Consider the following 16,492-nt stretch of genomic DNA (forward strand, 5'->3'; position numbering starts at 1 on the left):
TAACGCTTACAGTATTAGACAATCAACAATAAATTGACCTAAGACAACAGTTCATTAACACCCAGAGGTAGATAACATCCAACACAGCTTATCAGTTGAGCGGTATTATCAACAAGGCTGACTATCGGAGTGAATGACACAGGAACGTTTGTAAACCTGTGTGTTTGGTACATGGACGAGATGAAAGACCTGGGCATGTTTAGCAAAGTTTATGAATATTGTGTATGTGTGTGTGTACGTATGCATTTTCCTGTTCATGGGATGTGTATATAAATAACGATTTTCTGTTGAATCGCAGTTGTGTTTCTAGACGTTAAATTAATTTCATAAAATTTCAATAAAATTGGACTCCATCTTTAAACCTTCGAAACTTCTTTTTTTTAATATTTTTGGAATCTGATTGGCTTGTGATATGAATTTGAAACACATTATGGTTTAACAACATCAAAAATGGATACAAATTTTGTGAGAGTACAGAAGTATTACTGTACGTTCATTGGTATTGATTATTGAAGCTGACTGTATAATTGATATTAATATTCCCGTGTACAATATAATTATTGCTGAAAACTGATGCAGTTTTATCTATTAAAAAATTCTTGTTAGTCGTCTGTTAAACTGAGAAACAAAAACTTGTATTTCTGAAACCATAAAAAACCAATTTTTAGTGGATAGACGGGAATTTCGAAATACAGATTTAACAGTATGAATTATGTACATTTCTAAACATAAATTTAACTTAAGAAAACATCGATATTAAAATACATATATAAAATAGTAAATCCGTCAAAATTATCCTCTGGATTGGACGGCGAAGACTAAAGCGATAAGTTGAAAAAAATTCGAAATGTTAGTTAAGCTTTACATAAATTGCATAACATCCACAATGCTACAAATAAAAACTGATGCAAAACCTTTTCTGTTATGTGTGCTAATATGTAAATAAAACATTATTCTATAACATTTTATTTGATTAGAAAATAATTTATTATTAATTTCAATCTAGCATGGCTAAGTGATTAAGGCACTAGACTCGTAATCTGAGAGTCGCGGGTTCGAATCACCGTCACACCAAACATGCTCGCCCTTTCAGCCATGGGGGATTATAATGTTACGGTTAATCCCACTATTCGCTGGTAAAAGAGTAGTCCAAAAGTTGGCGGTGGTTGGTGATGACTATGTGCCTTCCATCTAGTCTTACACTGCTAAATTAGGGACGGCTAGCACAGATAGCCCTCGAGTAGCTTTGCGCGAAATTCAAAATAAACTAAACGACAATAAGTGTAAATAACTATTTTACGATTTCGTTAGGTGTTTTTTTTATTAATACTTACGTTGACCTTCCAACAAGTAGAGAATCCTTAATAAAACACTCTCTTGGACTCCTCCATCAGCCAATTTTTTTCCTTCTTTTTTTTTCTGTTTGATTTGGCTGAAATTGCTTTCTTATTTTCTTCTCATCAGGAAACTCTTTCATTGGGTTTGCCACCTTTATCATCATATAACGTTCTTATCGAATGCTGGTATAATATGGTAGAATTTCAGTAGATTCAGGAAGACCTCGAATTTTGCTCCGTTAGGTTATGAGAGAATCAGTGCAAGAAGGTTTAGTCAATTATTGCTTTATCCGGCTTAAAAAGCCCCATGGGACTAAATAAACATTTGCATCACAGAGGTATGCATTACGTTTTAATAACTGTTGATATAAAACGAGATAAAAAACAGAACCATGTTATTCTCTATGAATTAAAACATCAAAATTTAATAACTCAACATATCCGAGTTGACGAACCATATTGGGTTAATATGTTTTAATACTTTTAGTTCATGCACTAAGATTAAAGTTGTTTTTGTAGTTTTTGCCTTGTTTAATATTCATATTAGCATTTATATGTTTTTGTGTATTGCACTTGATACGCTTTTAAATATAATCAAAACATTCATATACATCGATGCTCGAACAATTTTATTGACTAAAATTGTTACCTCTGTATACGATGAACCATTTGGTTGTTATTATATTTAAAATGTTAACAAAAAGAAACTAACATTTTTTCTATTTAAATAAAAAATTAAATGTTTTAAACATATTTTTCTGCTACACACCCATACATTAAGTAAGGCACTTTTGTCGCACTCCCTCGTTATCGCGCTATTGTGCAACTGAGTTCAAATAAATGTTTTTCGCGTTGTGTTTCGCCTAGAGTGAAATATATGGCTGTTAAAGGCCGCACAATATTGATTCTCAACACCTTGTTGTTGTTTCGGTCTAAAGCTACATAATGTGGCTATTTTTGTCCACCGCGATTAATCCAGGTCTGGATTTTAATGTAATTAGTTCATAACTTGTCGTTGAAATATAGCGGGAAATTATTAGGAAACTTGACTTATAGAGGTGCTGCAAAACGTGTTTGTGTTAAAGATAACAACCCCTTTTATTTGTAACGTTCAAGAGGAAAAAAAGTATGATAAATCACACACTTATTAAACATAGTCTTATTTCGTAGGCAAGGTTAGAAAGAGTTATACTTTAATTATTATAAATGTACATAATCAAGTCGAAGGGTTTTAGTCTTAAACTGCAGGCAATCGCAAAATACTATTGATGCCAAAAATTGCAATATGGATTTTTAAGTTGTTTGACAAAAAATTTAGAAGTTAAATCTTGTATCCTTTGTATTTAACTATTTTTTAAAAAACATTTTATTGTAGCAATAAATGTGAGCTAAATCGTTATGTTTGAGTGTTCGTAAATTTACATTAAAATAGTTTTTTTCTCTAACAGTTCGTTGCCAGGCCTATTACTAAACAATGTCCAGAATAATGTTGTTGTTGTTTCGAATTAAGCACAAAGCCACACAATGGGCTATCTGTGCTCTGCCCACCACGGGTACCGCAACCCGGTTTTTGGCATTGTAAGTCCGCAGACACACCGCTGAACCACTGGGGACCCAGAATAATGTATTCCAACCTAAAGGAGATGTAATATTTTTAAGAATTAAGTGTAATTACTATAAACTAGTAATAAATTAATCATAATCATGGCTACTTATCATAAATTCTGTTAATGTTCTGCAGTATGACAATTTTCATAGGGAAATGATAAAATAAGTTGTATAAATTAGTATCAATTCCGGAAAATTAAACGGTATAACTTCTGACTTTTGACTTTCCTGGAACTACAAATTAACTTTAAATTCGTACGTAAATAAATTGATCCATAAATACCATACAGTTTATACAGGTTATTATTCATATCTGAGTGAAACAAATTCCTTATGAAACATTAAATCTTTTGTTTAAATAAAAAAGGTTCACTCCTTTGCTATGCAGGGTATAAAAGTGTTACTATAAACTATTAAGTACCATTTCATTATCAAGGTTATTACATACATAGACGTTGCAAAGGGTGTACTGTTGGTGAAGCACTTGATAAGAATGATGATTCAGGTTCGTGCTACCTTTGAAACTTCTTCCTTCATCGACGATCCTGTTGAATTTGATGGTCTTGATATTGCCAAAATCCCAATTTTTTTAAAATTATTTTATACAAGAAAAGATTTCAAAGGCTCTATATCGTACGTGGAGTTGGCTTCCAACATTGTATTTATGCAGAACAAAGGGGGCCCGGCATAACCAGGTGTATGAAAGCGTTCGACTCGTAATCTGAAGGTCGCGGGTTCGAATCCCCGTCGCACCAAACATGCTTGCCATTTCAGTTGTGGGGGAGTTATAATGTGACGGTCAATCCCACTATTCGTTGGTAAAAGTGTAGCCCAAGAGTTGGCGGTGGGTGGTGATAAGTAGCTGCCTTCCCTCTAGTCTTACACTGCTAAATTAGGGACGGCTAGCGCAGATAGCCCTCGTGTAGCTTTGCGCGAAATTAAAAAACAAACAAACAAACAAGCAGAACAAAGTCACAAAAACCCATAAGATGTGTATGGTAGAATGTAACTAGCTAGGCTCTTTGCTCTTCTTTACTTTTTGATTAACACATTAGTGCTTATGTTGAAGTAAGGCTGGAAGTTTGTCATTTTTACTTATGAGCCATTATCAGCGTTAAAAATACTTGTTTGTTGTTGCTATGGTATCAGGAGTTATATTCAGCTTCATAAATAAGGTTTGATGGAGTGAAGAGTGAAGAATTATCTTTTCTATTCATAGCAGTTATTTTTTGGATGAATATCTTCCAACAGATTAATCCGATGTTTGATTTTGGAGTCGATTGCTGTCTTGAAAGTACTACTGTATTATTTTTCCACTTCCAAGAAGAACTCTGAAAATTCCTTTATTTGAAATCTTGAGTCATTTGGCTCTATATCGTTACGCGAACATTCTTATGGCACAACATCCTACCAAAAATCCTCCTTGGGTGTTTTGCACTGTCACAAAAATTTGGAGTTTGCCATAAAACAGTTACATAGGCACTACTAATATCACCCGTTATGCTATGGTTTGAAACTGTTGCAACGCATCATTACATTAACATACGTAAATTGTCCTTGTAAAAATGTTTTAACCTTTGAGGAATCATCTTCACACGTATAGCTGAAAACTACAATTTTTTATATCTGCTCAGAATATGTTTGTCCCCAAAACACACATGCATGGTGATTGACTCCTCATCAATGTACTAGCCTTAACCCACAAGAAAACATAATTGTTGTTGTACCACATGTGACTTATTCCTGATCTATGTTTGAACGACGCACAGTGATAAGGTAAGAAAAGACTCGATAAAGTGTGATTGTTTAAACGCGAAGAATGATCAGTTTTTGGCTGCCTTCGCATCAACATCTGAACAGCTTTTGCTAAACTTCCTATATATGTATCTGTATTATTTGTTTTTGTAATTTTGACTAGTTTTGCCAGCGATATAATTTCATAACTTCTTAGAAAGTCCCAAAGTTAGGATTTAGTCAAATCGTGAAAAATTTATATTCAAGTTACCATTCATTGGTAGACCGAATATCGTTAAATTTCCAATATAGACAGGAGGTAATGGAAAAGAGTTCACAGGCTCATTCTTATTTTCCATTTTTCCTTCAAGTTTGTATGTAATGTTTCTTTTTTAAATGGGTCAGTTTTCACGAAGCAATAATAATGCAATTATGTGACAGACGAAAAGTATTTCATGTTAACTTTCTTGTAGGCTTCTGCACTTTTAAATTTCTCTGAAAGAAAGGTTCTTGATTTAGTTAAACATTAATATCTCCCATTTTTACTTCCTTCCTGCATTTGAAAGTGTGACGTTGTCAAGTATGACAAAAGAGCTTAAAAGCTCATTGACGGTCATCAGAAAGTTTTGTCTTCAGAAATATGTCTGCTTCTGTCCAATGACTATTTAGTAGAGACCCCCTTGTCTCTACTGAGACATATATCTTTAATGAAAGATTTACTAAAATGTTTTGTGTTTGACCCCAATGTCGCAGTAACATGTTTACAGACTTACAATACCAGAAACTGAGTTTTGATGCCCGTGGTTGGCAATGCACAGATAGCCCTTTGTGCATATTTGCGCTTAGTAGCAAACAACAACGTCTTGTAATTCCTCATCAGTGTCACGGAGATGATCAGCAAGTGTTTCATATCTTCATTATTTTTTATGTGCTTCTTTGACACTTTAAAGCAAAATCCAGCATTATTTCAATGAGAAAACATAAATACTTAAGATCCATTGTAATAGTATAGGCTTTTTTCTTTTCTGGCCAATAATCTACTGTTATCTTTAGCATCAAGGATAAAAGTCTCTCTCTCTCTTTTTGTGTCCAAATCATTCTACACTTTATCCCCTCGGTGTGGATTTCTGTACGTGGTGAGGGGACCTCCCAGGGAAGGTTCTGTTCTTTCAGTTTACCTCCTCTGGGATCTAAACATCCACCCACGTATTTGCCGTGCGTAGCGACCCGTGAAAAGGAGGAGAGGATCCTAGTGATTGAAGAGTCCAACCTTAACACACCACTTTCGCCTTAAATTCCACTATGGTCAATCGGCTGGCTCACTTGGGCTGGAGTCAACCAAGTACCAGTGTTGGATGTTCTCAACAGGTGTTATGGACATTATACCTGAAGCTGGTGTTTGGGTATAGTGCTCACGAAACCCTGGCGTTGCTGCAGTGTCCTTGTTTGACATTGTAGGGCTTCATGGTGGGTGGGGTCAGTTGGCACCGAAGTTTCTATCACTTTATTGTGGATACTCCAATTAAAAATCCCAATAAAATAGTGATAAAACAGTCTATAGGTAAACGACCACGTCTTCAAGATTCTAAGTAGCAATTCTCAGCATCCGTACCACCTGTTGTACCTCATTTTCGTATATTGCATTAACTTTCAGACCATCCTTTAGGGCAAATGTCTCCATTTTTCATTCAGAAGGGACTAGAGGGACTTGCTGGCTCTCCAAAATAAGTAAAGAAGCTTCGATCTGGTGACATATTGGTGGAAATATCCACATCTCAACACAGTGAACTCCTCTTGCATTAAAAGGCAATTGGGGATATACCTATTGAGGTTACATCTCATGCTACTTTGAATTCATCACGAGGAGTTATTGCTGGGAGGGATTTGAAGAGCATCCCAGAGTCGGAGATTCTGCAGTGAGGCATATCGCAAAGGTTGAATTATGGTGCCGACCAATGCCCTCATTCTCATATTTACGTTATCACGTCCGCCTGCCACCATCAAGGCAGGTTATCTTAATTGCAGAGCACGGCCACACATTCCAAACCCTCTCTGATGTATCCAGTGTCAACAGTTTGGTCACTCAAAGACGTCATGTCGTGGTTCCTTGACATGTGCTCGTTGCAGTGGCAAGGACCATGATGCCTACGAGTGTGAAACGAACCCTCATTGCATCAACTGCAATGGCTTGCACCCGTCCTACTTCCGTTCTTGCTGATATTGATAGGAAGAGTCGCTCTGTAGAGCGTATGCTCTCTGATCACAACCTTTCCTTTTTCAATACTGGTTCTTATTTTCATGCACCTAGTCGGTCCTTTACTGCTATTGATCTCTTAATTTACTTCCCTTTATTATTTTTCCATTTTTCATGGAGGGTTGACAATAATCCACGACGCAGTGATCATTTTCCTATAATCTTGAGAGAGACTGGCTGTGGTCGATGCCATCCAACTCGAGTGCACTGGTAGAAGCTGGATCAAGCAAACTGGCCCTCTTTAACTGCTCTCGCAGAACTAGAACCTGCCATCGTCTGTAAGCCATCAATATACAACTGTGTAGCAGCAGTAACTGACTGTATTATACAAGCATCTGCTCAATCTTTCCTAAACCCTCGACACGTTTTCCACTATATCCTCGCCCATGGTGGAATCCTGCCTGCCACATGGTACAGAAGGCTCAAAAACGAGCCTGGGATACTTTCCATAGATATCCCTTTCCAGCGGACCCGTGCACATGTTCGATGGGTGAGACGTCAAAGCCAGAAGGAATCTTGGATTAAGTTCACAACTAGCATATCTTCTACCACCAGTTCCAAAGTCATATTTGACAAGATTCGAAAGGTCAATGGGTAATATAACTCTGCCCTCCTTTCGATCTTGCTCTCTGATGGCCAGGAAGTAGCTGACACCCGGACCATTGTCGATATTCTAGGTGAAAGCTTTTGCCTGTTATCTAGAACTTCTGCTTCTTCTTCCACCTTAGAGCAATCACCTTTTTCCTTTCGAGCTGATTGTCTCTATGACTATAATCGTCCCTTTACACTGGTGGAACTCAAACTGGCCCTTCATCGGTCTGGCAGTACATTGGTTGGACATGATGATATACACTATGACATACTGCGCCATCTATCTCCTGCTTCTCTTGCTATTCTTCTGATTGTTTTTAACCGGATCTGGCAGGAGAATGTTTTTCCTGATGCCTAGTGCCAAGCTATTGTCTTACCTTTCTCTAAGCCTGGGAATGATCCTAAGATTCCTTCAAACTACTGTCCAATTGCTTTGATGAGCTGTCTTTGTAAGACCTTAGACAGAATGATTAATGCCCGTCTTGTTTGGTTCCTCGAATCAAACAACTTCCTCTCGCCCTCCCAGTGTGGGTTCCAACGACAGCGCTCCACCATGGTCCACCTGATTCGACTTGAAACGTCAATCAGAGAACCCTTTCTCAAACGACAACATCTTGTATCAATATTCTTTGACATTGAGACGGCTTATGACACAACATGGAGGTATGGCATTTTGCGAGACCTCCATATATGTGAATTACGTGGTCATTTGCCCATTTTTATTAAAATTTTTTTAATGAACAGGAGACTCCAAGTACGTGTGGGTTCGACACTTTTCCGTTCTTTCCTACAGGAACTTGGAGTCCCTCAGGGCTGTGTTTTGAGTGTCAAACTTTTCAGTATAAATATTAATGCCATCACTGAAAACTCCCTTTTACTGTTGCAAACGGGTTCTATGTCGACGACTTTCACATCTCTTGTCAGTCGTCGAACATGAGGCATGTTCAGCTTCAGCTACAGACTGCCCTCAATTGTTTACTGAAGTGAACCACAACAAACGGCTTTAACTTCTCTCTCTGTAAAACCGTTTGCATGCACTTTTGCCGCCAACGGATATTCACTCTGATCCTGAATCACAACTTTCGTATCGGTCAAGTTGTGCTGCCTGTAGTCCCTGAGACTAAGTTCTTGGGGCTTATCTTTGACCGTAAACTGGCCTTTATTCCACACGTCAAGTAGCTATGTGTCAAGTGTACAAGGGCACTGAACATCCTCTGTGTCCTTTCTTCCACAACTTGGGGAGCGAATCGACGTTCTATGCTAAAAATATATCGTTCTCTTATTCGAAGCTCGACTATGGATCACTGGTTTATGGCTCTGCCAGACCATCGGCCTTAAAGATGCTGGACCCTGTTCATCATCAAGGACTTTGGCTCTGCACTGGGACTTTCCACACTTCCCCAATTCATTGAGTCTTATGAACCTTCTTTGCAACTCCGCCGTTTCCAACTGTCTTTACTATATGCTTCGTAACTTCGTTCCTTACCAAAGCATCCCACCTGTTGTTGTGTCTTCTTTCCTCGATGGGCCATGCTTTTTCAGACCAAACGGTCTGCCATTGCTCCTTTGGACCTTCGTATACAGGCGCAGTTGGATGAATTGGGTCTGTCTTTGGATGACATTGCTGTGTCCAATGGTCAGCCCATCCATCCATGGCTTCTTACAGTCCCCAATTATGATCTGTCTTTAAGTCATCTGAGTAAAGTAGATATTCCTGATTGGAAATACTATCTGCTGTTTGCTGAACATCTTTAGAACGATACTTCCATTCCTATTTATAGAGATGACTCGAAATCAAGTGACTGTGTGGGCTCTGCTATGATTTGTTGTGGTTTGATGGTTACATGCAGAATCCCATCTACAGCTTCTGTGTTTACTGCTGAACTGTATGCCATTTCTCTTGCCCTGGATTACATAGAAGCTATGCAGTACACGAACTGTATATTTATACCGATTCACTTAGCTCTCTGTTAAGCCTGGAATCGCTTCACGTCAGTTATTATCCTATTCTCGCTAATATGCAAAACCGATTGGCCCATTTTTCTGTAACATCTACTTCTCTCCAGTTCTTTTGGATAACAGGCCATGTTGGTATTCGTGGGAACGAGCTCGCCTACACCACAGCTTAGTCTGTCTGCTCTGGCACTATCACTTCTGTGCCTGTTCCATACATGGACTATGGTCCTGTATTCAAGGCTCGGCTCCACTCCAGTTGGCAGTCGACTTGAAGTGAGCAACGCGGAAACAAGATTTTACATATAAAACCCTATATTCGATTTTAAACATCTTATTTCCATAAGAATCGGAAAGAAGAAGTTGTCCTAACTAGACTACGTATTGGTCAGTTTTTTAACTCATCGTTGTCTTATAACTGGGAATGATGCACCAGTGTGTGTGTGACTGTGTGACGCTCAGACCACAATAAGCCACATTTTACTATCGTTGAGAGTCGTAACGACATCACCATTTTAGATATGTTTTGTCCCAAGGTTTACCCATAACGCTGGACAGTGTCATCGGCGATGGTGGGCACTGTCCACCTTACAAATGTTTTTAGTTTTTAAAGGCCATTAACCTTTTTAACACTATTTAAGTTTTTAATTCATAAATTAGACTTTTTTATAATTCCTTTTCAAAGTACAACTTGTTCGATATGAAATTAGAAAATGGCCGTAACGTCAAATAACTCAAAACTAGGACTTGAAAGTCCAACTTAAGGTGACTGACGCTGGTGTTGGTAATTACCTATTAGTCATCCTGGCAAGTTATGATCATTCAATTTATGCTACAGAATGTCCTTTAAAACTAGTATTACTGTAATTTCTCTTTTACTGCTGTACAAGAGATATACAAATTGGATTTCATGCTGTTGAAGTTTTAATTTTAAAATTCAACTTTATTTTGTTTTACCTTGATTCCTTTTTACGAATTTTAATGCTTTTTCTTTACTTTTAACTTTTTACCGGATGTTTGGTGCAGATAACCTAGTTGCTTTGTGCCATAAAACGCCAAACCCACCATCTTGCAAGTGATTTTCGAATTGATCCTGGAGTGATGCAAAAAGTGGGCATTTTAATGGGTCAGTACATTAACATTTACATTTATACAATTTTTGGTGCTTTATCTTAGCAACAAGAGCTATTATTATCATTAGAATAAGGGACTAGAGATTTTTATACTGAGTTTGCTTATTCATGAGGAAAGGAGGAATTATAATACTATGTCTTTACAGGAAATAGATTGTGTTCAAATAATGTATAAAAAGTTCTCATCTGGTACATTATAGCTCTTTATTCCATATTCTGCTGACGTTCTATTACGAAGATTTAGTGTAAATCTTCAGTTATGATTATAACTTCTGGTGAAAAATAAAATCACTCTGTCCAGCCTCTTGGGGTTCTTGTACAAATCATTGCGGCATTGGACTCAACTGAACTTGAACCTAAGATAAGATTGCTTAATTTGCAGTTTTTCAACAAGAAAATATGTCTTTATTGTTTTTTGTGGCATTTTTTGTGATACAAAACTGTTACGTAATTGTTTTGTATTTTGCAAGATTTTGTCTGAATTTTGCACAGATGTTTAAAGTCATTGTATTGGTACCATGCACAACAGTTTCCTATTCACATCACTACCAAGCATTTCTTCTACTACTTTCTGACAAACAGTAATACCCTTTGACCACTGTGTTTAATTTCAGTTACTTTATTCGAACTCTAAGGTTTAAGATACTTTTAGAAAAACAAGAAAAGATGTAATAATCCATACACATTTTCTACTCAAGTTTGAGGTATTAAACACTGAACATATAGCATAGGCAAACAATAGCTTTGTATTGACAATGTATCCCTTGAATTATTGACTGTAAATATAATTAAAAACAGAATTATTGTTAGTTCAAGCGATCGGTTTTAAATTCAAAATATAAGATAAAATGTTATAGAATAGAGAAGAAAAAAAAAGAGCTCGCTTCTATAGCAACTTGCCCCAAGTGGCTCAGAAGCAAGATTAAAAGCTTATAATTTTAAAAAAATCGAGTTTCATTTTTTGTTGTGGAAAGAGCTCAGGTAACCAGTTGTGTAGCTTTATGTTTAACAACAAGCAAACAAACAATAGTAATCATTATTTGAAGCCATCACGACAGGACTAGTCTCAGAGTTGTACTGATAAACTTTCGTTTGCACCTGTTTTAGTGCTATACAATAGGTGATACAGCTTAGTTTAAAAGTATGCCAACTGTTGGACGTAGCCTATGCTTGAGAGTATGTGTGTATTATCTTATAGCAAAGCCACTTTGAGCTATATGCTGAGTCCACCGAGTGCTTATTAAAAGAATAAATTGTTTGGCGTTTTTACCACGTTCTCATTTTTCATAATGTTTTTCATATGAAATGTCTAAAATCCAGTATTATCCTTGAGTGTCTTTTTTTTTAAGGCTAAAAATACTTTCATAATTTCTCTTAGAAATAACCATATATTCTTTAAATTTTATTGTTTATTTTAATAAGCTGTCGTGTCCTTCATTTTACTGGTGAATATCATATCGTTTTATTAAACTAAGAGTTTCCTTACATCTGTAAGCGATTTCGTTCTTCTACTTTGCCCAATAAGACGGCCCGGCATGGTCAGGTTGGTTGAGGCGTTCGACTCAGAATCTGAGGGACGCACGTTCAAATCCCCGTCGCACCAAACATGCTCACCCTTTCAGCCCTGGTGGCGTTATAATGTTATGGTAAATCCCATTATTGGTTGGTAAAAGAGTATCCCAGTAGTTGCTGGTGGGGGGTGATGACTTGCTGTCTTCCCTCTAATCTTACACTGCTAAATTAGGGACGGCAAGCGCAGATAGCCCTCGTGTAGCTTTGCGCAAAATTCAAAACTAACAAACTAATAAGAAATATCGGTAGGTAAAAGTTTAGTAGGATTTTTTTCACCCATCATGAATGAACTAACGTAAACATCTCACTCGCATTTTATTAAAATTTTCACGTTTAACTTTGTATACCCTCTCCACATTATTTTTCTCTCAAATCATCACAGAGTCACAGCAGTATGTCTTCGGACTTACAACGCTAGAAACCGAGTTTCGATGCCCGTAATGGGCAAAACATAGATAACCAATTTTGTTGCTTTGTGCTTAAAAAATTCTCTCAAAATACTTTCAGTTTTTGATATCAGCTTTTCTAAAATATGACCCACAATTATAAATAGATGTACTCTTTTTTTTTCTTAATAAAAGCATAAAATATAATAGTATTGGAGTGTTTATCCAGCTAAATTTCTGTGTCTTATGGTCTTCAGTCATAAAAACAAGAAATGACATAGTAAATTTTTCTAGTGTAATCTCTTGCAGCTTGTGCCCGTCACACCAAACATGCTCGCCCTTTCAGCTGTGGGGGCGTTATAATGTCAGTGTCAATCCCACTATTCGTTTGTAAAAGTAGCCCAAGAGTTGGCGGTAGGTGGCGATGACTAACTTCCTTCCTTCTAGTCTCACACTGCTAAACTAGGGATGGCTAGCGCAGATAGCCCTCGTGTAGCTTTGCGCAAAATTCAAAAACAAACAAGCCCAGCCTGTGTGAGAAACTAATCCTTCACAACCCTAATAAATACTTTAGACTCAACCGAAGAAGTCGAATTAAATCAATCATTTTTTTTAAAATTAAGGTATTCTATAATAATCTCGTTTCCATATGCCGTATAATTAGTCTATATATACATATATTCCTATCAGTGTCGTTATCTTGATCAAGCAATTTGTATAGAAACTGCCAATAAATATTTTGTTATCCTTTTTTCTTTTCTTTCAGGAATTTCTATCCAAACATTCTCTACGTTTTACTCCAACATATTTTTTTTCTTCAGTAAGGTTATAGTTCATTTATAATAAACAAAGTTGTATTTAACATTATTTTACCAGCCGTTCTCTGTGCCAGATTTAAAACCATCTAAACTAACGACTTTACAACCTTCATTTGACTGAGACTCGGTAACATCAATAACATCCTGAAAGACCTCACTGTTAACTTTTTTTAGACTGAATGTTTGTTAATTATCATAAGCGTGTATAACTTCAACCAATACATGTTTCTATCTACTTTTTAATGTTTTCACCCATTGTACAATCGTTCCTCCCAAGTGTACAACGATATGTCTACTCATTTACAGCATTAGAAACCAGGTTTAAATACCCGTAGTGGAGAGAGTACGTACGTCCATTGTGAAGCTTTGCTCTTAACTACAAATAAAAATTCAGTCATTTAACTTTCTACTTAGTCTCTTGTGAGGGATTTTGTCTTTAAGTCCAAATTGAGAATTATTAATTCAGTTCAGATTTGTAAAAAGTTTTCAAAAATCAATACACATACCATCAACTAGGTTGATTTCATTGTAAAAAACAAAACAAAAAACAAAAACAGAAGTTTTAATAAAAATCTCCATCAAACTAATGAGGTAAGAAAATTCATTATATAAAAACTTGATGATAACCATAAATGCAAAAACAATCCCAATTTGTTATTATTTTGTATTTTGTTTTGTTTTTTTATTTTGCGCAAAGCTATACGAAAGCTATCTGTGCTAGCCGTTCGTAATTTTGCAGTGTAAGACTAGAGGGAAGGCAGCTAGTCATCACCACCCACCGCAAACTCTTGGGCTACTCTTTTACCAACGAATAGTGGGATTGATCGTCACATTATAACGCCCCCACGGCTAAAAGGGCGAGCATGTTTGGTGAAAGCGGGATTCGAACCCGCGACTCTCAGATTACGAGTCGAACGCCTTAACCCACCTGGCCTTGCCGGGCCATTGTTGTTATTACTTACGATAAAAAATTCCAGCATTTCGTAATCAGAGAAGACATGATTGTAACTTTCTGACTCCATGCACTCAGTAAATGGAACTTGGGAAATTTTGTTTTTTCGTTAAAAAAATGTGGAAAAACAAAAACATTTAAACATTATTGTTTATAAATATTCCACTGAGCTTATCAATTAAAGCCAACACAACAACTGTTTGTGTTAGCTCTATTGGTAAGAATTTTGAATTTAAAAATAGGAAAATATTATTACCCTGTGCAAGACTGAAGAGTTCGTAATAGTTCATTTGTGGTTTTCGTTACTTGGGTAACGAGTTTACAGACTGACAACGCTGAAATTCGGTGCTTGATTCTCAACTGTGGATAGAATGCAGATTGCCCATCATGTAGCTTTGCGCTGAAACAAACAAATACTTTTAGCGCTTTTACTACGGGAAAATTATTAACATATTTCAAATAGCACTATGGAGGACTACTAGAACTGTATTAGTTTAAGTTATTAAAGCCATTTATGAAGAAAACATAGTTTTGAACCTTTTTAACTACAGTGCTAAATAATTAAAAGAGATTTCATTAAACTTTCTAGGTGTTCAGACGGTGTTCCTTAAAGTGACCTGGAGAATACTTAAAAGGGTGAAAATAGAAGCATGTGATAGGCTTAAGGTTCGGAAAACTTAAGCATTTTTTTATATATTTTCTTTTTACTACGAAAATTATAAAATTAAGTAGTAGCTTGTCTTGTAATGCAATCTGTATTTGACTTTTCCTTGTTTGTTTAAGTACAAAGGTACACAAGGGATTATCTGTGTTCTGCCCGTTTTAAATATCGAAACCAGATTTTTAACCTTATAAACCGTCAGATTTACCGCTGTGTTAACGGGTGGCAAAAGTTTGTTGGCTAAGTAGAATGTAAAGTATTATTTATAGCTGGCAATATTTTCGGGCTATGTTTTACTGATTGAAGGATAGCAGTGAACAGTCAAATTGTCTTCATCGAAGGTAATTTTCGCACAATCTGCTTTCTTATAGATGCTGGTTTTTATTTGTTCAAGCGTAAATTGCACAGTGGGCTATCTACGTTGTACCCCGAAGAGATGAAGTCTCTAATTTTAACGTTTTACGCAATTTTGTATTTAAGGCAAAATTATTAAGGTTAACTCTTTTCACCTCTGATTCTGAACTACTAACCAGACAACCATCCACGCACAGTTTGAAATAAGTGGAGACTTTGTGGTTTTACAAGGATTATAACCTACCTTGCCAGATATAAAATCAGATGGTGTCGCAGGGCGCACCAGCTCTCATACAATAATAGAAAAATACATATTTGCGGTTGTTGCTGTTTATTTTCGATGAATTACGTGACAGGCTGTAATACAATCAACTGCATTTTGCTTTTAATTTGTGTAAAAACGTACGATAAATTGAACAGTTTTAGTTATATTACTTCCAGAAATATCGAAACTGATCTACAGACTTTCAAAAATCATATCTCTCGTCTTGTGGGAGCAAGTTACCTTTCAACAAAACTTTGCTTACATAATACATAAAGTGTTCTATTTGAATAATGCTATTTGCAATTTCCTGATAGCTAGTTCAGCGTTGTCCGCGCTCTGCCTTCATGTGAGTAATAATATAAATTGAAAAAAATATATATCATTTTCTCATATTGACAAATTTTAGTCTATGAGCACACTGTTTTAGATTTCATTTTATTAAAGAATATACCTATATTTTTTTTTCTGCATCAAATGTTCATAGGATAAAGGATAATAATTAATTAAATTTCGTAATTTCCTATATAAAACCTTTGGAAAAAGGTGTGTCTCCTTAAATCTTCCAGAATATCGAGATTCTTGTTTAGTACTTTTATTCTATTGGTTTAAACTTTCCTACACAGAAAATATTGTTATAAAATAATCTTGAAACGATTGTAAAGCTAGAAATTAAAAACAAACACATTTATGTCTGAATATAAAACAATCAAAACATTTAGGTAAATGATAATAACCGTAACTTGAGGGCTTGCAACACTAAAATTCGGGGATCGACATCCGCCTTAGATACAGCGCAGATAGTCCATTATTCAGCTTTGTGTTCAAAACAAACAAACAAAGTTAATAATCGAAATATTAATTTTAAGCAAACTAC

The sequence above is a fragment of the Tachypleus tridentatus genome, chromosome 1 (genome assembly GCF_004210375.1).
Source record: "Tachypleus tridentatus isolate NWPU-2018 chromosome 1, ASM421037v1, whole genome shotgun sequence".
Taxonomy (NCBI): domain Eukaryota; kingdom Metazoa; phylum Arthropoda; class Merostomata; order Xiphosura; family Limulidae; genus Tachypleus; species Tachypleus tridentatus.